Genomic DNA, 22,505 nt, shown 5'->3' with positions numbered 1-22,505 from the left:
CCTTGAGAAATTGTATTTCCCCAATCTATTTTCTACCGAGACATAGGACAGACAGAATTACTAGGCTATGAGAGTTGATTCTCATACAAAAGATTACATGATTTGCTAGATCTGGTTCTTTATGATCATTGATAATATCAAGGAGAAAGACTAACTGCTTCTTTGCGTCGGGAACCGTGGAGTGAAGAGGACAGGCTGATAGAAGAGGGTGGAGGTGGTTTGCAAAGCAATAGATTAGATCAACTTCTTGTCACCTAATACAATCACCACATTTTCCTTTCATCTCTACTTTTAGCCTTTTTGGCCTGCAAAAGATAGGAAAGTAGACCAATTGCCTAGATTTAGAGCTGGATTTCTGAGTGACGGTACAGAAATTGGTAACAAATTTCTTTGCATGTGCAGATTTCTCCTGGGACACTTTCCCAGTGCTGGAACCTTATTTTTAGGTTAAGCATACGTTACGGAGGCCTGAGCAGAAAACCACATACACACATTCCTCTGGGATAGGTATTCTTAAAGAACTCTGGACTCTCATGACCACTTACAAAAGTGTAGTAGATATCCTATCACTTTACGGTTATCTGAGCCTCATTTTTAGTCACCCATCCATACAGGGACTTTTCTTCCTGTATTACACACGCCAGAACTGCCCAGCTTTGTTGCTTTCCAATGGGGATGTTTGTGCTTTTTAGCATGCTTGTCCTCATCAAAAGTATCCCAGACCCAGCAGGATGCCAGGTCCTGCAGGGCAGAATATGATCGGAGACTTCAGAGAGATGTGGTTGAAGATTCACATTCAGGGATGGGAACTGCAGAGCATCTGGCTGTTGAGGTAATATTTTCCCATTGCTCTGCATGATTTCGAAAACTGATATATGACTTTTGGTCTAGCCCTACAGTAATAATCAGATATGTACAGTGAAACATTTGGTATTGATCTACTCCTAATCAGAAATCAAACTAAACCTTACCTTATGACAAAGTGTAATTAACTATTTTGTTAATTACTATAATTATCCTCACCACATTTATTTTGACAGCAGTGTCAGTAGCAGAAAACTATTTCCTTAAATTGCTGTTGCCGATTATGAATTACAAATTCATACAATTTTGACAAATGATTTTATTCTCTTTTTAGCAGCATGTTTTGCAACAGACAGCTTTACAGAAAAAAAATGGCTATCTGTTTGAAAACCAAGCTAGAAAGGTCACACACAGAAGATTAACTATACTGGAGCTAACAGGCATCACACCTGACCAAATACAAAAACTCCTTTTCCTTCTAATTTTCCTCTCCTATGCAAGATTCTTTGGTCACCTACATGATGTAACGAGATGTGAAAAAGAAGAGAAACCTAGACTGGTTTATAATAGTCACTAATCCAGAGTTGGCCAAGGGGGACATACGGACTGAATGTGACCCATGAAATTCTGCAATGTGTTTTGCCCATTGAAAATCATCCCCTTTATCTCTTTATGGTGTCATGAGGAAGTGGAGAATACACAGTGGCAGCATGGCATCTTGGTGGGGCTCCAGGACTCAGTACTGGTTTTAGTTCTACCATAACCTCTATAGGTGACTTGGAAATGAGATGTGGTTGTGGCCAGAAATATTTGAAAATGCAGAAATTCAAGTGGGAGCTCTTCATATGCTTTTAAAGCTGGAATCAGACCATCTGCTCTGTGCTTCATTTAGCAACTTCTATTCTTAACTAAAATACTTTTTGAGCCAGCTGCTTCAGCACTGCAATTCCTCCTCTCTGCCCAGCAGAGCTCAACCTCTGGGGAGGACTGACGGAGCTTTTAATGCAGTGCATTGTCAAAGCAAAACCGAGGTTCTCTTGCTGGGGCAAGGCTTACTCAACAGAAAAAAGGGACTTGCGGCACCAACAGGAGAATTGTTTGCATTAAGACTGGTCTGTATTTTCCATGGGTTTCATCTCCCACTAGGAAAAGGAAGGAGTAGGCAAGAAAGTGATCGAACCACATGAGACCCTACTACACTCAGTGGCTGCCCCTGTGAGTTGCACATGCATGGTCTGGTTGCTCCTGAGTTGAATTCTTTCTTTCTTGTCTGTATATAAACTTCTGAGTTACTGCTGACTCTAGAGGTACCGGTATCATAGTTTGAAATGACAGAATAGGCGAGAAAAGCTGGACCACAGAAGTGTGTGAGCTGATACATCCCCTTTGTAGAACGGCAGCGATGGAGTTAACTGAGTTGGCACCTCTGCTGTGATAGTAGAACACACACTGTGTTTCCTAAGTGGTAATGACTAACATGGTCAGCAGTTGGTGCCAATACTGAGCATTTGGTTAACCTCCTAGTTTGCTTGTAGCAAAAGTAATTTACTCAGTACACAGACATCTACCCCAGTCTAATCTCCTTGACGAGAGATTACAAAGGGGTGGCAGGCTGAAGTGGCATAAAATTCCAAATACCATATCTATTTTTACTCATTGACAATAGAATAATATCCGTGGGACAAGGATTAGTAAACAGAGAAAGACATTCTGGCTTAAAAGCCAGCTTCTCTTCCTGGTTTAAAATTACAGTGCAGCAGATCTTCAAAAAAGAAATAAAAAGTTCATTAATGTGCCATCCCAGGGATGGATTTCTGCAGCATGTGTCTATAAGAGGTGGAGTTCAAACACAAAGTCACATGGAAATGACTTCATTGTTCACCTGTGGGGCTATTTACACTGGGTGTATTTGCTTGATTTGAGAGTGAGAAATAAAAAGACCAGAGCATGTGACACACGACTAATCACAAAGGGACCAGGGAGCTTGATTTTACTGAAATACTGATGTGGCCTGTGATATTTGGTGAGCTTCCAGAGTCACACGACAAGATAAAAATTTCGGTTGTTGTTAAAAAAATGGTATTTTTAGCCCTAATTACAGAAGAAAGTTTGAAAAAATGACTGAATGTACACACTGTGTATTCTAGGTATACTGCATGTACACATGCTGTATACAAACACTAAAGAGATAAAAGGAGCCAAAATGTAGTTAATACAAACCTCGTGATTTAGCCTAGTTTTAGAATGTTATGGTCTCTGAATCATGATTTTTGAATACATGGGGTTGACAAAATACCACCACCATTACTAAGCAACAGCTTAGTAAATTAATCTAGATGCATTAACAGGATGTGGAATGTAATGTCAATAAATACTAGATAGGAAATGAAATTCAAATAATGAATACATTTGCAGAAAGTGATGATTTCAGAGATATATCATGAATAGAGACAGAGGGAAGGGCCTATTACTTAGTTACTCTATTTTCTTTACGTGCAGCAGTTTACCATTGATGTTAATTGGATCAAGACCAAGCCAGCAGCTAGCAATTGAAAAAAGCACTACTTTAATATATTTATGTAACATTGGTTATTGATTATTTACTTGGGTTAAGGTCATCACCGGTACTTGGGATAGTCCTTTGCAAGCTTTAATTTAGTTTAGTTTTTAAACATATTAAGTAAAATATTTGAGATAATCAACAGGCTGACGGTAGTCCTCATTCCATTATTCCATCCCACCATTTCAAAAGCATTTCTGTGCATTTCTACAATTCGGCATTTCTGCACCACCAGTATCAAGATAACTATTTTTTGGCACAAGTGAAATTCTCTCACCAGGACTCTGCTGCCAGCAAGACTTAGAAACCTCGCACTCGCCATCTTCCTCTTAAGCTGCAGGTGTGAGTTGGGACAGGGTGCACTCGTTCCAGGCAGCCACGTTACTCCAGAAACAGACATTCATGGCAGACATACCATTTGCCACCCTGTGTGTCCTGCTCTGGCGCTGGGAGCCCACAGGCTGCCCACAGCCCGACCCATCAGTCCTGCCATGCTGGGGGCAGCGGTGGCGAGCAGCCGAGTGACCATCCAGCAACACCCTAGTGTTATGGGGCTGCTCAGGACACTCGCTTCTCTGGGGCAGGTTTTGCAGCTTTTTGTGAGGCCCATGAGGATGGTCAGTCATCCCCTCCACGCCAGTCACAGTTCCAGTCCCGTGCAGCCCCTGTGCTCAGCGGGAGGCCCGTTACCATCCCCGCGGTGCTGCTGTGGGGCCGCTGCACTGCTCCTACACGGCCAGCCGCTGTGGAGCACGGGATCGCTCATTTCCACCGGCTTACGAGGGAAAAATCCCAACTTCTGCCGTCAATCTTTCTCCCTGTTTTCATCAACAGACTGTAACACATTTGCTTTACCTCCCTCACTTGCCCTTTCTGCTTTTTTAAAAACAATTTCTCTTTATTGGTCTTATGATTCAATAAAGTTATTCTCCTGATAAGTGTGAAAGGTCTCTTTCTTCTTGCCACCGCCGTGTGCGCTTCTGCAGCTCCCCATTACCACGGCTTCCGCTCCAAACTATCATCTTTAAAGGTCACTTGTTTCCTTACACATGCAGTCAAGCCCGACAATGATTTAATGACACCTGAACAAGCTCGTATTAAAATTACCCATGGTGCGATCATAAATAATTATTAAGCAAAAGAAGAAGAAAGCAAACACGTTCTGTTCGAGAAACCAACACCGAAGATATTAGTTAGAATGTTAAAGTATATTAACCAATTACATAAAACCCTTTCATATTGCCTTGCTTCATTTCAAACACGGCACGGGCTATTTTGTCTGTGAACTCGAGTGGAACGAAAAGCTGCAGAATGCAATTTGTGTCAGGAGCCGGACTGCGGCGGGACAACTAATTCTAATTAGCGCCGGATCCCCGGGGCCGCCGCGAGGCCTCGCGGGCCATGGCCGCCCAGCCCCGCGGCCACCACAGGTGGGCCGGGCCCACGTCGCCACAGCGGCGGCTGAGGGCAGCCCCTCGCCGGGCACCCCCAATGTGGGCCCACGCGTCCAGCCCCTGAACGCGGTGCCTTTCAACAGGCTCTGCCATCCGCTAAGGGAGGTTGGCTCTGCTAATTGGTTGAAATTAAAGCGGCGGAAGGGTTTGCCAGGAGCCGCTGGGCTGCGATGCCCGTCTCATTTCAACCTCGCAGCTGAAGACTCTCTGCCTATCAGCGCTGTACGGGTGTGACGGGGAAGAGGAATTACCAGGGGGAAAAGTCTTGGCCATCTGATAGCGCTGGTATTCTACTGAGCACGTCCCTAATGCAAAAGATTTCTGCCACTCATTAACATTCAAAATTTGACGCATATTAGAAATATGCTTTAAAAGTCGTGATGGACTGCAAGCAGCAGTGGTGGGCAGGAAGGCACAGGCTGTTAACCTGCCTGTTGTGCTTCCCAGCTCAGCTTCCTTTCGAGCTGTTCTGTCCGAAGCAAGATGAGGGTAAGGTGGGAGGAACTCTGCACTGCCCCTGCACCCTTGCATGAAGGCTGCTTCTGTGAGAGCACAGCCAGCCCCAGAACCGGGCAGACCCTCGTCCCGCCGGCACACCAGGAGGGCAGGCGAAGGTGCCAGAGAGTTTCAGAGGACATGGAGCCAGGGAGAGGTGGTTTGGAAACTACCGAGCAATGAAATGTACTTCGAGCAGATTAGGATTAACTCATTTGCATACCCCTGCAATAGCTCAACTCAAGTGAAAAACTTTGTTTTAATTATGCTGAATTATATATATTGAGTTATATCAGGAAAATGCTTAGCTGCTAGAGATTTCAGGGACTGGGGCTTTGACATGTCAGCTGAAAGCATTCACTTGTTTTGCTTATCTCCACGGGAAGCTGTGGCCGAAGGAGAGTGGGCGAAGCTTCCGAGCAGCTCTGCTCTCCTGCTGATGCTGCAGGCGGGTGTCCGAGCTGTCCCAGGCGACCCACGCGCTGCAGCTGTGTGCACTGCCCTCTGCACTGCCCGCGTTCTGTATCCAAACCTTACCACCAGCTATACTGCACAGCCATGCCGTACCCCTCAGTTCCTCTGTACTGACGGCTTTATTGAGGGGCTTCAAATAACCTTTCATCACCATTTCACACCAGTCTTAAACTCACAGGTTTGTTTCTCTACCTTGATTACATTTACTTTTACTGTGTATTTCAGCTAAGAACACTCCAGAGGGGTGTGCCAACTACTACTATGTCACAAGAATGATTTTATTAAGAAAATGCCTCCAATACTACCTCATAGCATTTTCCACTACTATTGTTTGGGTTGCACCAGAGGCTAAAATGTGGCTTCCTTTAATAACACATTTGCATAAGTTGATCTGAAAGATTCCCATGTGATGACATTACTCCAGGGTTGGCCTGTCATCTCAAAAAGGCCCGAGGTGCTGGTCCCGAAGAGATCAAACTCAAGAATTAACTAGTCTTCATAAAACGGGAACATCTCTACAAGCAGTAAAACAAATGATTATCATTTCTTTTTGGCGATGGTCTACGCCAAGCTAGAGAAAAACAGAGCTTTCAAACACTGACAATCTGGTATATTGAAGTATGACCATTATTTTTTATTTTCCACATTTTTGGTCCAAAGACAGTTCTGAGTAATTGATTCCCATAATGAGCTATGGTTCGTTAGTCAATTTAATTTATAATTGAATTGGATGGATGTAACTCTGTGTAAAATTGTCTCTGAAGAATCTGTTTTGTTCGTCTGTTCAACTTCTGACAGGGATGGAAGAAAATCTAAATTATTCCCTTCTGCAAGAGGGAAAAACTCCGAAAGTCTCAGCATCCCTTGTGAAATTAAGAGGAAAAATATTTTTAATAGTTGCCATGCAAAAATAATATGGCTTTACTAAAATTTATACAACCCTGACAATTAACACATTAATGCCTGGAATGGTGGCTTAAAAAGAAAATCAAAACACAGGGTAAGACATGAACCATCAGTCCTGCCTGAATATTTGGAAAGATCGCTCTTAATCAGAATGAAAATCACAGTTAGATATTTACTAGGAAGTCACGTTTTACTTCTTTGCAAATACTGCAAGATCCAGAGAGCCTGCTTCTCCTTGCTTTTATACCGATATTCTGATGATATAACTTCATCAGGGAATGCCTGGTGTGAAGAATCAGACCCAGCGGGTTAATTTTTTCTTCTGTTTACAACTTGGAAACCCAAAGTCACTTCCCCTGACATGAAACATGAGAGAGCTTAAATTTAGTTCGGGTTTACAAAGTGGTTTGGGAATAGCCACTCTACCCTCTGTGGGCCTCGTCCATTGCAAAGTTCATGAAATAACAGACTGGTATATGAGAATGACTTCTGCTTAAGACCAGAGGCAGGGAAGAAACATGTTTAGGATTCTGAAGATGAACACAAGGTCCCATGTTTAAGTTAATTTTGACCTGGGGCTCCCTGGGCCTCGGGGCACACATACAAACCCACTCTCATTCCCGAGACAATATTCAGGTTCACATTGTGTGCTGAAAACACTTTCCTCATCATTTTTCATGTCTAAAGATAATTACTGAGCATCTCTGTCACTATTACTGGTCTTAGCAAGACGTAGTTGTATTGAATGATACATTTAACATGTAAGGAAAAGCAAGTGAATTAATTCATTCAATATTTGTATTTTTCTTTATAGAGATACAGATATTTGTCATTGAACGTGTGTTAGCAGACATATATGGTAGCAGTAAAAGAACTGCCACACTATTATGTAGGCATAGTATTTCTGGTAATCTAGCCCCATGCAAAAGCAAAATATACATTCTCTGTTTGCTGAAAAAATAAAATGTACTGAGAAGTATTGCAATGGGATAGGTGATGATGATCAGCTATTATCAGTCCCAGCAGGCACATATTTTTTCTTAACAGCCACAGGACTGCTGCTCTGAAAGCCAGGCACAAGGAGTTTTTAGTTTAGAGCATTTCACATTGCTTTTTAGAGGCAGGCATGACACACGGCTGCACAAACTCTTATGGCCTCCAGTTAAGGGGTCACTTAACAACCTCATTTGTCTACTTTTGCATCAAGTCCCCAATAAATTCTGACGGACAACAGGCTCACAGACTCCTTATGTTATCCAGTTGTTTTTTTTTTTTTAGCACTTCCTGTAACAGTAATAGTAGAAGTGTTGCATCCAATCTTCATCGTATTTCAGCGTTTGTTTATAATGTTTCTGACCTTTTTTCCCAATAGCAACTATTTGCTCTGGTAGAAGGGGTATGAGGCATGTTCAGCGACTGGTCACACCTGCCCACCTTTGCTGAAGTGAATGAGGCCATAAAGGTGGAACTGAGGAGAAAATTTGCCCTATTATATCCACTTAAGACTTACCACAGGCTGTTTATTTCTGGGCAAAGCTATACACACGTATTAGCAGAAGGAGGCTGGAGCTACTGAAGCCTGTTTTTATTCTTAATTATACATGCTTGCTGAGAAATTTTTTAATATAAATAACTTTCAGCACTGCAAAAGCACAGGAGGCTATGAAAGTTGTTTCTAAAAAATGTTAAAGCTGACATCAATCATTTATACATAATGCACAAAGCAATGAGGGCAAACTCTTCAGTGCAGATAAGAGATGTCACAGTAAACTTATGTTCCAAGGCAGTGGTATCAGTTACGATCGATCACTTGGTAGCCAGTGCAAGTTACATTTTTACTTTAGTCTTTAAACTCTTTTGACTGCACTACCAAAAGTATTGTTTTAATCTAAAGTGCTAGATCAATATTTCTGATCAATAAGCATTCATTTCCAACTAACAAGGACAATGGTTAGTGGATTCCTTTAAACATTTTCATTTCAAGGAAATCTCTGCTGTTCTAGAAATCAGATCTCTAACAAAGAGTACAAGAGAAAGGAAAATGAGCACAAAACGTAGAAGAGAACTTCCAGATAAATTCAGCTCTTCCCCCCCACAATTTTTCTTTCTTCTATGATGCTAATCTGTACATATTCTGTATAACCTTTGTATTTTAAGTAATTATGAAATTCAAGAGCATTGCATTAATTCTTCCCATCAAAATACACAAAGCCAAACCAAACAAACTTCAAACCACAAATGAACATAACCAAACTGACAAACTTCAGTTGTTGAAAAATTCATCCCCAGCAATAATGAAGGAGTAATCCACAAGCACAGCTTAGAGCAGTACACCGGGTTCACTAGATAGAGCCAAACGGTATAGTTGTGTGGGCTTCAGAGAAATCCCTTCTATTTTCCGCTCAGATAAGTTTGGCCCCAAGAATAGGACCAAAATGGTGGCAACCTCTGACCCAGCCAGCAGCTGATCTCCTTTAGGAGGGGTGAGCCTTTCTTCCTGGCCACAGACAGACCTTGAGGACCGAGCCCTCCTTCCTGTTCCCTGGAAAGGCCAGGCACTGTCTTGCCAGAACATCTGGAAGGTCTTTCTGTCCCTCCTAATTAGTCCTGGGCTTTTCAGAGCAAGACACAATTCTGCTTTAAATGTCCCAAGGACTTTGATGCATGTTAGAGACATGTTTGGCTATACAGAAATTAGGACTTTTGCCACAGTGGTGTTTATAGACCACTCCCTTTTATTTTACAAGCCTAACTAGGAGAGAACATGTTGTTTTCAGTGCCTGCAGCTGTGCTTAGCAGTCACCACTAAGCTCAATGTTCTCCAACTTTCCATCACCCCCACACAATGATTTGCTTCTTCTCACACACTCTTCTCCTCAAGACGCCGACTATTGTTTACATGGCAAGAAATACTAAAGCTAAAATTAAAAAATGACTGGATTCCTTCAGGCTGGGCTGTCAGCATCCCGTACCGCAAGAACTATGTGCCTGGTGCCCTCCGTCCACTCCCTGCCGTCCTGGTACCGAGGCGATGGAAGCTGTTTAGCTGTCTACAGACACCTCTTACGTAGGGTGTGAAGCCAGGCTGCTGCTTCCGCTGCCCACCCTCTCCACCGCCATCTCCCCCAGAGGACGGATACTGAGGGGACCAGAATCCACGACCAGTGTGCCTTGTGCCTGGCGGCCCCTACCCACACAGTGTACTCACACGGTGTTGCCTCGCCAGCGTAACCCCGTCTTGAAAGTGCAATTCAGACAGAGCAGGGCATAAAGCCGCCCTCTACCTTCTCCAACTTCACGGCTGGTGACAGAGCTGCGGTTTGGATGGGGTGCAATTAAAGCACAATAAATACTGCTCTGTATTGTTCACACAGGCTTCATTCCCCTTCATACATCTGTGGCATTACTTTGGGTTTTGAATCTATCCCAAAAATCAAAGCTAAGTCAGACAATTTGTCTGTTTTAATTTGTATTTATCATATCCACTGAATTTCATCTGGTTTTCCCCCAGAAACATAAATCAGACAAAATTTGCTCAAACTTTGGCTCAAATGCATGCGTCCCAGTGAACTTTATGAGGAGTTTGGGCCAAGCTCAGGGGTTCATACCATCTTTGCCCTTAATTCTAGAGATGAAATACAGTGAAAACCAGCTGCTAAAGTGGGTTGCATGCAGATTACACTTTTCTCACTGGGATATGATGGGAAAAGAATTTTGGCTCCATTAAATACAAAGTGTCCCCTCAGACAGAAAGCTTAACACAAAATGAATGGAAGGTCAAACTCTTGTAGGGCTATTAATCTGTACTGCGACTTATGCAGATTGGAAAATATATGAGAAATGTAAACACAGTGTTCACTCTGCATTAGATAGCAGGAGATATGCAGAGCCTGAATAGATAACCTTTTGTGAATACTGGGAAGTTAGATTTTATGTGAGAGCTGCACGAGTCCTACTCTGTGGTGACTGTTCATCCAGTACATTACTGAAATATGAAGGAGCGGGTGAAGGAGGAGGGACAAGAGGAATAGGGCTGCGGGGTGGACACATAAACTTACCATAAATGGTAAAACTCTCATTGACTTTAACTAAGCCAAGACATCAGTCCTGTTTTTAAAGGCAGGACAGCCAAAGAGTGATACGGGAAACACAGGACTTTGGGCAACACTCATTTACATGAAAATGCGACACACTTAAGGACGCCCCAAATTACACTAAATCTTAATACAATGTTACACATCATAAAGTGCATATCTCACTGCGTTTTCCTCTCTTTTTCATTCAGTTTCTTTCTCCCCAGATATTTTGGCATTGTTTTCCCTTCTTCAGGTGTTTTCTGGTCACAATTATTCCCTTGTTTCAAAACACTGGTTCATGTTCATTTGTTTCCCTGATCATGCTTTTTCTATCCCTCACTTCTATGATTCTCCTCAACTAGTCATGACTATTTCCTCTGCTTTTCTTCTGAGTTCCTTCTTTTGTTTTGCTTCTCTAATTCTCATTCTTTCTCCTCCCCTCTTTTTTTTTTTTTTTTTAAGACTCCATTCTATCTGGCATTTATTTCCCTTTGTGTGGTTTTGTCTTTTCTTTCTTTATCTCATTGCTAATTCTTTTTTTTTTTTTCCCTACTCCTATACTTGCTTTCTCTCCATTATTTTCTTATACACTCCAGTTCTTAAAGGGAAGAATTCGATTTGGAAGAAGTGGTGGGAGTTTCTGCAATTGTGTAACCATTTTCAAATTTGATTTAAAAGTACAAAAGCAAGCAAAGTTATCAGTAAGTAAGTATTGGTAAGGACTTTTTTTTTCTTCTTCTTCTTGCAGGAAATAGACAGTTTCTCTGGGCTTCAACAGCAGCATTCCAATTTGGTTAAAATCAAGCAAATACTGCATCATCTGAACAGTCCATACTAGAAGCTGATAAGACAGAGTACAGCCAACTCCTTGCTCGCTTGGCTCATAGCCTTTTCTGCTTTCAACTATTTTCCCACTGCTATAACCCTCAAAACCTTCTCTTTATGTCCCCAAAACATCACTATGTGACTAAAAGATGATTCAGTAGCTTCCTGCCACCCACTCCAGCTAGGCCTGCCTATAGATGAGTCCAGGAGAAAAAGATACTGAATGTTTTCCACCTTTCTAGATTTTGGCCTGTAATGTAGGCACTCTGAAGGCACCTAGGTCTCTCCTCTTTATTGACAGTTTAGCTCTCAGGTGCTGTGCCCAGAGTGAGATGTGTAAAAGAGGTTACTGTGAATAATTCTCCTCGAGCTCACCACCACCCGGGTGCTCTGCAGCAAGCACCGTTTTTCAGTGCCTTCTGCCATTGCTTACACCAAAACAAAGCAGATGGAAAGAGGAGCTAAACCAAATAGATGACAACAGCCTTCTCTGCCCTACCAGCCACAGCCTAACTGGAACCTAAAGCCTGCTAGGGGCCCACATGCTAGGATTTGGGAGCTTCATGGAGTTAGGTACCAGAGGTATGACACAACTAGAAGTGTGTACATTATACACAGCATATTAAGCAGCTGATGTTACATGCTTTAGGGGAATATTTCCCCCCAAATAACTGTGGGAAATATTAATTATTTATGGAATATTTGCATAACTGCATAATGTGTCTAGATATAAATAACAGATTATTTGCATAACTGCATAATGCCACTAATCACGGGAAGAAAAAAAGAACAAAATATTTCTGGCATTTGATCACACTGTGTCATATATGCTCTGTGATTCTTCTACAAGCTCTCCCAGAGAGAAGCCGAAACACAGCTAACCTCTATTCTCTGTACTCCTGCATGCCACAAGAGGAATAACATTTTCAAACACTTCACAAATACTGTGCAAACAATAGTCCAGTTGCAAGGACTTGCAAACCCCTACAGGCTGGATGGTGTTTTGCACAGGTTATTTGTCCAAAATTGAAAAACAGACCACGTGGCCCAATGTGTATAAGCTCCTAGAACCAAAATTCACACCCCTGTCTTCCATCAAGGATAGATAATACTGTCCCCACCTGTCTCTTCGGCAGCAGTTTTCGTCACTAGGCCTCAGAGTGCTTCACAAAGGCAGGAAGTACTGTGCTGCGGGTACGGCCGCTCGGGCCCAGAAGCGTGAGGTGACTTTCAGTCCGACAGCAAGTCGGGGCTGGAAGCGGCAGCCCCAGGCCCCCACGCTGCCCCCCAGACCAGGCCGCACCGCAGCCCAACGACACACTATGCCTGCCCATTACAATCTGTTTGGTGCACAACTGCTCAGCAGGCCCGGGCTGCTCCGCACAGAGCTGCCCACCTTCCCCTTTCCTATAAGCTGGATCCTTTGCGAGGCTCCTTGGAAGGGGCCGAGACCAACCTGGGGGAGGCAGAGACGGCCCTGGCCCCCTGGCATGCAGACTTGGCTGTCGGTTCGGGGGACAGGTTAGCGGCTTGGCCAAGGCCCTGGCAGCGTTGGCAGCCCACTCCAGGCAGAAAGGTGTCAGTCCAGAGGGATGGCTGTGTGCACACTCTTTCTTCCCACCGTCAGAGATCTCAGAGAAACAGTGGGACAATCCTACTCTAGCCCAAAGGCACCAGTAAACAGAAACAAGCCTGAAAATATGAGCTCCGTTTGTCAAACTTTAATATTCCCTAATATGCACTGTTCTTTTCTCCGTTAAAGATTTCCTGATAACTGCTGTTTCTTTTCTCTGTTAAATACTATTTACCTCAGTGCTGGAGTTTTTAACATCCACAACACTGACTTCATTTTTAATTGTATTTTGGTCTAATTTCAGAGCCTGATTTCCCAGTACAAACTCAAGTAACAAATGTATAATTATTCTCATAAATAACTCGGCACCTTACTGTATGTTTCAAACAAGTTTCCCCACAAGGCGCAAGTGCCCCATATTAAATTCTTTTAAAGTGTAAGTTGATTAAGGTAAAAATTAGTTGTTATTACCTTATGGACATTTTAGTTTTCACAGCATTTCAAAGCCAGCTCTATCAGGAGTAGATTTGTTGCCGCCCACTGGTACAATCATCAGGAAAATTAATAATCATGTTCACTCTGACTATAAATCATTGTGGTACAGGCAATTAATTTCTGTAGAAAAATGAAAGATCTATAAGTATTACTATTGTGTAAACTACATGTTGTGAGAACTCAAATCCAGCACAGTCAAATTACAAATGCAATGTTCCTAATTTCAGAGTGTGATAATGCTGGGTCATCTAAGGCTGGAAGGCCAACGATTCTGAATAAATAATGCTGGCAGCTCCTTGTAGTTTATGGTTGTTGTTTTGTGTTTATGCTGCATTTGTAATTCTTGAACCTGGCATACACGCGAACTTGCAGAGAGTGAGTCTGGGCAAAAAATAAAAAAAAATAAAAAAAAAATCACAGCTCAGTTTTTGAATACATCTTCTACTAACAAAATGAGGTAGCTTGTTGCATTTGCTTACATATTGGACTTTGCCATTACACAGGGCAGGTTTCTATATAGCATGCTTCTTTTTGGTTAAGACCATGGTGGTCCTGGTGTGAACAGAAGAAAGATGATGTGTACACATGCAGACTACCATATGCCCCTTGTAAGCTAAATTTATATTTCTCTACCAACACATGCTACAATTGTGCAGAGACATGTGTTTGCCAAAAGTTAGATAAACGTAGCATCAAGGCTATAAAGTTTAGTTTGCGTTTGAAATAAGAGAAAGTAAAGCAGTTAAACGTTCAATATTTTTATGGGCTTACATATTAAGATAGCATGTCCTGCAGCACTATGAGAGATATTGTTATAGAAGACTGAAACTCAATTTCATTTGTTATAAATAAGTAAAATGATTCCCAAAATCTCTGGATTTGAGTTTTCAATATTTAGGAAATCAATCAAACAAAATTCACATACCAGAGAAAAATAATAATACTTTGCCACCAGCTTTTAGTCCATTAGACAAATTATTTTCTAGGGATTAATTTCAGTCCAATTCACCACACCTGAAAACATTTGAACAACATTCAATAATGCCTTGGACTGGAGGCTATAGGCTGGATGAATGGTAAAATCTTTATCCATTTGTTGCTAGGTTTTCAAAAGCCAGAATGAAAATGTGTAACAATGGAAGTATCCATGAAGTAAAGCAACTATAGGAATGAAAAGAGATAAAATAATTCACATAGTGATTATTCACCCTGAAAATTTTGAAATATTCAAAGTAAAATGTTTTCTAAAGGCATTATAAAAAGATGGATGGGCTACCTTTTTATACCCTTTTGCTGGCTGATCCAGCTTTGAAATCAAGTACTTTGAGCTATAAGTATCTAGACTTCATGGTGAAGTGAAGTCCATTACTGAAAAAGAGCATGTCCATGAATAAGGAAGCTCTCCCCTGGAAAATCTTGCAGGATATTTTTAATGGTTTCTAAGATGGAAACAGAATCAACAAATTGTATCGGGTACACGGGAATTTTTGTAAAAATTCTCTAACTTTGTAAAAGCCAAAATAATTTAATAGGCCATGTGAACAGCATTTGTCATTTACTAAATGCTCAGATGCATGTATACAAGTGAAGCTATGAACTGAACTAGGTATCACAGAGAAAAAGCACCTGGATGCCTTATTGGGTGAAACAGGACGCCAGCAGAAAACTACTGCCGGTAGCCAGAAAAGAATGCCCAATTTCCTCATTAGGAAATAGATGTAAATAAATTAGGGATGTGATGTTTTACATTGAGATACATGACGCATTTAATGCATTTTAAATAGTTGAAGGAAACTCCAAAGAAATGTACTTGCTTCCACAAAGATATACAGAGATGTTTATATTAATACATGGGATTTTGTGCTACATTGCTGTCCACAACAGTATAAAAACAGTAATAGTATAAAGACAAACTTGTGCTTAAGACGTTGAGAAAACCAACTCTTGCACTTCCAGTAAGCCTGGAAGCAAACACACCAAGATGGTAGAAATAAATATACTTGTCATTTTGTCTCTTTCCCTTTCTTCCCCATACCCCAAAGTAAATGTGGATCTTGCAAATGAACCTAGCCACATCCCCAGCTGCTTCTGAGTAATGATTCAAATAAGTGCTGTTAACAAAGTTTTGCAATTTGTCAGCTAACCTGTAAGCTTTACTGGGCAATTACTGACATATTTCAGGAAGTCCAAAGGCCATTCCCGTGCCTGGATGAGTGGTTTGTGCCTATCTGCGCTGCTTATACTTAAACAGGCTTAGTGGGCTCTGGCTGCCCACTGTATGTTTGCAGTACTGATACAGAGGTTTGAAATGGTCACATACCACCCACATATACCCCCAGCCTGCTCTGCACTGTTAAATGTGTTCTTTCATTTGGGTTTCAAATGACATTTTCATTTCAAATTTAAGTATTGAGCCATAGCCAAATCTGTGTTATCATCTAGGTTTATATGGTCATTACAGAGCTTTGATAAACATCTAGGCCTATCATATAGTTGAGTATGATCTATCTAATCTATCTGTCTATCTCCTTGCAATTCTTCCCATATACGGGACATAAATCTTAGGCAGGGATTTAAGGATGTATTAGGATAGTATCAAAAGAGATGAAAATCACAGCTGTTCCAGCTAAAAGCCCTTCCTGATTTGTTAAACAAACATAAAACTGAGTTGAGAATTTCCCAGATTCACCTGGTTCAGCTGTATACAAAAAGCGGTTAAATTAAATGATCTTTCTCACAAAGGTCAAAAGTTAAGTGTCCCTGGTTACATGAGGCCTCATGCCTAATGGGATGATAATCCAATTCTATGGCATCTAGAAAGAATCCTTCTCCTGGTTATTAAATATGCATGTCTATCCCAAGGAAAATATATTGGAACAGTGAGAAGTGGAGCTAATATACAACACCAGAGTAGAGCTGCAAAAATGTCAACTTGGAACAGAATAGAAGAAAAACAAACTAAACCTCCCACAGACAATTCCAAGGGGTAAAAAAAAATACATAAAAAAAAATTAGAAAATTACTTGCAAAGACAAATGCTCATAACAAAAACAGAAAGAAGACCACTCTCATGCTGAAGTTCATTGCCTTTTCACAGGCAATGTTTATTCTAATTTTGATGTAACATTTTAATAATAGCATTAACTACTGACAAAAGAAAGAACAGGAACTTCATATTGTAGGGTAGTCACTTCACAGCAGGTTTTGTTTCCACAGACAATCACCCATATTATCTGTAAGACTTTCCTATTTTCATATGGATAAAATTGCAAGTCCCAGCTGCAAAGATATAAAATGTCAGTGTAGAAATTAAAGTTCCTTTAAGCAGGAACCTTACAGGCAACCAACATTTTAATACTTTAGAGCTGTTAGCTGCCGTAATTTCATGTAGTTAAGACTAGTAAAACTCACAAGAACTTTTATCAACATATTTTAGCACTCTTCCCCTGTGTCATACTGCTTTCCGTAAGTAGCTTTGGAAATTTTGAACATGTAAACAAAAGAGGCAGATGTCAGACACCCAGATGAAGGTGAGCATGTGGGAATGCTAACTGCACTTGAATGGCTATCCTGGTGCTGGATGTTTTCCACAAATGAAAGAAAAATTGGAGGCTGCCATCAATACATTGAGCCATCCAAGTCTGGGAAAGGTCCAAGAAGTCTACACAGTCTTTGGAGATGTGGTAAGATGACATAAAAAGTTCATAATAATCTCATGCAAAATCCTCCACTACCTGCGTGTCATCTGATGAGGATGTAGGTAACTACAGGTAACTAGTTATGGGCTTAAACTCATCTTAAATCTGGCTTAAAGGCAGCAGTGTCTTTGAGTGGCCTGTTATAAAACAGACTGTGAGGGGGGGCAAGATAAATCTAAACCTTTTCACAACATTTATCTGAGGGTAAATTTTCCTGTGAGTTCCCACTACTCCTTCACGTGTTCTAGAGAAACATGACCCTGCCACACTCTCTCTTGCCTTTATGTTCAATTCAGCTACTTGTGTAGGTAGCCAGTGTAACCTGCATTTGGCAAAGCACATATTTCAGAAAGGTATCCAGCCCCTATCTGAAGAAATCAAGGGTTACAGAGTCTACTCCTCCCTGTTGTAGCCTCTTCCAGTGGTTAATCTGTTTCACCATTAAAAACATAGGCCTTATTTGTAATTTGACTGCCAAGCTTCGTCTGGGAAGCCTCTGTTCCTTGTTTGCCCTCCTCTACTAGCTTACACAGTGTAATACCTGGAAATGTTTTTTCCTGGAACATATACCCTACTGTTATCTCTTAATCAGCTTTCTGAAATAATGATTTCTTGAAGGCCTGCTCATTGTAAAACGTTCTGTCCAGTCTTTAATTAACTTGTAGTGTTACTTTTGCACTTAACATCCTTATTAAAATACGAACAGCAAAGCTGAACACAGATTCCTGGCATAGCTTCACAACACACAGCCTCGCAATGAGCACAAAGGTAAAATCTCCTCTCTATTACTCACTACTCCCCTGTTTATACAGTCAGGACCGCATTAGCCATTTTTGCCACCTGGAGGTCAGGATGAGTGCCTAAAATCTTCCTGATTCGGTGTTTTCCTGAGCACAGTTCCCCCTTCCGTACACACAGCTGGCATTACTCATTCGTAGGTATGTAACTTTGCATTTGGTGATCCCACAGCATGTTTCCTTTGAAGGGAGCAGCCTACCAATGCCACAGCTCTGTGAGCTGTTAAGGCAGCCCTCCCCTGCTGGCTGTGGCTTCTCCTTCCTGCACCGTCCCGGACGGTGCGGCCATGCCTGTGCACCAGCAATAACCAGCCCCTCTCGCTGGGAGAGCTTTAGGCAGCACCCTCACCCCAAACACCGCACCAGCACCAGCACCCTGAGCAGCAGCAGAGGAATGAGTGCGGGGCTGGGAACGACTACTGCTGTAATGGCCTCAAATGGCTGTGCAAATGGCGAGTCAGGGATACAATTTCTTCTGTCCAAGGGCTTTAGCCTGCTAATTCACTACCAGGTTTACAATATGCTGTGGGGAGAGGAGGCGCAGAGGAAAGGAGGTGAGCTCTGACAGCAGCCGGAGCAAAGGCAATGCCGGGTGCCTGAACGTGGCTTCCCATGTGTCCATGCTGAGCTCCCTGCTGCCAGCCCCATCACCGGTTCCCTCATGAGAAGCTAAGCTATTTGAGCTGCTGGCCGGCAGCACTCGGGTGGGAAGGGCTCTGCTCTGGGCTCAGGCCCATCGTGCCACCCAAGCAAGGAAGGAGGGTTCGGTGACTGACCTCACCGCTGCCTCCCGCCATCTCTTCCAACCCCACCAACAGCCGCTGCCCCCCAACACCCCAGCACTGCTATGGGGCCAGGGCCAGCAGCCAGCTGAGCTCAGCAGCGATGCACAGAGGCGGGGTGAGCAGCAGGACTGGTATAGCAACATCATCCCCTCTAAGGCTGGGTTTGAGGGTGAACCAGGAGCAGAGCTCAGATGCAAATTCAGCAGCACTCAGAAGTTGCCGTTTCAAGATTTCCTTCACAATAGAAATTTCACGAGACTCATCACATTTCCCACATGCTCGCACATTACTCATCACTGCGGTATTTGAGCACCTTAGACCAGCTGTTTCACATGAAACCCACTTCCATGGGCCAAAATCTCAGGAGATTTGGGATGTGTAATAGTGGTTCCTGTTTGGTTTTGGGTCCAACACGGACCTCAAACTACCAAGACAGTTCAAAGACTTTAGATACAGAGGTTCTACTTTGGACCGATCTTTCTTCCTTTACCAAAAAATCACTTTTTAGATCATTTCCACTGAAGTCACTTTCTGTACATCTGTCTTCTTCATCAGTATATTTCCAGTGTGTTCTTTGTTGCACACTGTTTTAATTAGTGTTACAAAGTCTTGTATATTCAGCAAAAAAAACTACAAAATATGACAAATGTGATTAAACGTTTCAGTTTTGAGAACATCAGCTTAGGTAAGCTTTTACACAGTAAGGCATTAATAATCTTTTGCATACGATATAAAACAATTTTCTGTGATTGATTAACTGTGTGCCGATCTTAACAACGATAACAATGGATGAACACTTTACTCATTGTGTAGGCAGATACAGTCAGAGAGATATACATAAAAAATTACCATAGAATTAGGAAGTAAATAAATGTGTAAGTCAAATATTTGTGCTTTTATCCCTGGAATCTAATGATGACAAAGTTTATCGGATATTTTACATTTTACTCAGCAGCAATCATGTGGTTATCATTGACAGATGAAAATAGAGAAGAACTGGGTTATGAATTCCAATAAATAAAGCATTGACTGAATTTGTATGCATCAGCGTGTATGTGTTTGTTATACTCTAAATGAAACAGTGGGATACAAAAAAACCTCAAGCTTCCCAAATGAAGTAACCGAGGTTCTCGCTATTAAAAGTTAATGTTATCATAATGTGTCTGGTGTGTATACACACCACTGCTCTCTACTGGGTTAAATCAGAAATGCTTATCTTTGACTCTAAATGCCTATACCGCAACTAAGTGAAAATGATTTTTCCTTAGCTCACTTGATAAGAATTTGTTTACAGAACAAGTAACAGGTTTTAATCCTGATGCTTAGCATAAATTAAGGTGGCCATCTTGTGTAACCTAGTGACAATTATCTCTATGTAGGGCAATTGCACCTCAACTAGTATTACTATAAAGTAGACCAAAAATCACATTAAGAATTAAAAAGACATTTTTTTTCAACAGCTCCTACTCATTTAAATAGCATGAGCTACCCATTCAAACTGACTGTGTCTTTGTTTCATGTCTCTGGTCCCCATAGGCAGAGCCATCCCAAACACCAAGCAGTTCAAAGAAGCAGATAATTAACTACTGCCTATTGTACAAATTGCACATTTTCAATTAATGTTCTACCTCACAGGCAGGGCAGTTAGTTTTAATCAGTCTCATGACATCAACTATTGTGGTTACTGTTCTCAGATACTAGAAGGCACCTTGATGGTGCCACGCAGGCAGACTGCAGCATGTAGCCCTTCAATGGGCCAGAATTGCTGAAGGTCACACTTCTTGGGAGATGTGTATACGGAGTTCAAATGTTTTTTAGTTCCTACATTCATGCTTTTCAGAGCTTCAGGCCTACCCTGTGCTTTTAAAGACGACATCAGAGCTGAGATGGACACAGAAAAGACTCAAAGCCATTTGGGCTTGGTGTCTGGCTTGCGGCACTTCAGACCAACCTTGGGACTACGCTAACGAACTTTGGTGGCTCCCTAGAAACTGCCAAAAGGCTCTCCTTCTTGCTTTCTTTGCGTCCTGCACTGATCACAGATTAGTTGGTATAAGAGCCGGGGTTAATCTCTTTTTTTTTCTTTTTTCTTTTTTTAAATAGCTTTAAAAATTTCAACACTCCAGTGAATTAAAAATATAAAGTCTTTGGGATTGGGGTGGAGGTTGGAGAGGGAGGAGAGAACAGAAAACTCAGAGAGTAGAGCAAAGAAATACACTTCATTTTCACAAATAAGAGAATGACCTTTATAATGCAGTTGGAGCCTTGCTTCTTGTCAGTTATGGGTCAGTGCCCTATTACTGTATTGCCCACACACTATTATTGCAGCAATGCAATTGCACCCCTAGAGGGAGGTTGTGTCAACATTTCTATTACAAACCCCTCTTTCCAGAAGGTTAAAGCCTGCCTGTCAGCAAGGAAATAACTTTATTAAAAACAAACCCTGATAAAAATCCACTTGGCCACTTTCAAATGACTACAGCCGTGTCCCAGCATAAGAAACATACTGGGTTCAAACGCTCTCGTGCTACTTTAGAGCGGTTTTGCTCGAAACCCTCCCTCGGCCTGGCTGCACCCACGAGGCACAGGGAGGGAAGGTGCTCAAGGAAGGCCCATGTTTCCTGCAGCTCCTCACGACTTTAAGGCACTGGGCCCTCCCTGGGGAGACCAAAGCCTGGAAAAGCCAAGGAAGGTGAGATTTTCCCAGAGACCCAGCCCTGCACCAAGCCCTGGGCCCTCTGTGAGCTGGAGACCAGAGTCAGAAGCCCAGGGAAGCGTTTCACCTCACCACAGACACCTCCAGGCGCCTCCTGCTAGTGGAGGTTACTTTTGCTCCTGGTATGGATGTAGCAACAGTGACCTTTATCAGCACAGACCACCTATCCCTAATTTTGGGTGAAGGCTAGGGTTACAAATACATGAATATAAAAAAAATTATACTAAATCTGGATTTGGCTCCATTTGTTTAAAAAAAGCCATAAACATACATTGAAGCCATACACAAAAAAAAGCTTTTAGAGGACTCAAAGGGGTCTTTCTGTTGTAATAGGTACATTTACTTGGATTTCAGTCCAAAAAATCCATTTTATGTGTGTATCTGACTGGTAGATATACATATCCAGGCAGCTTTTTAGGGAGTCCGTTTCTTATGTGTAAATAAGAAATGTCATTTTTTAAGATCTAATAAAAAATCTTTAAATCAAGTACTTTATATTCAAACCTCCCCCTTTAAAATGAAAACAAGAGCCTGAAACTGGCCAAACCAGAGGAGCTATTTATTCTACTGTGCAAACTCTCTCACTTTATGGGAATTTTCTCCTTAAGACAGACAGCTAAATAATAAATAAATAAATAAAATAAAATAAACGGTGACATATTAAAAAGTCGAGGCTCAGTTCAAAACAACTGAGGTTCAGACGTACTTCCCACTATGTCTGCTTTGCTTTAGAGACGTCTTGCTCACAAATAAAAGCACCTTAGACCAAAACTTTGGGGCAAAAGAGTAAGCCTACAACACAAGCACAAGGCAATGAAATAAACGAGTTTTTTCCTAAAATAGAGTT

The 22,505-nt window shown here is 41.8% G+C and overlaps 1 protein-coding gene across 5 annotated transcripts in view; it reads right to left on the bottom strand.

Annotated features, from left to right (window-relative positions):
* The window catches only part of LOC310903636 (uncharacterized protein), a 503,466-nt gene that overhangs the window by 76,332 nt on the left and 404,629 nt on the right, over nucleotides 1-22,505 (bottom strand). The gene's annotated exons all lie outside the window — the stretch shown is intronic.

The sequence above is a fragment of the Anser anser genome (genome assembly GCF_964211835.1).
Source record: "Anser anser genome assembly, chromosome: 8".
NCBI classification, from domain to species: domain Eukaryota; kingdom Metazoa; phylum Chordata; class Aves; order Anseriformes; family Anatidae; genus Anser; species Anser anser.
The sequence above is the reverse complement of the archived record's forward strand: the minus strand, read 5'-3'. Positions and strand labels throughout refer to the sequence as shown.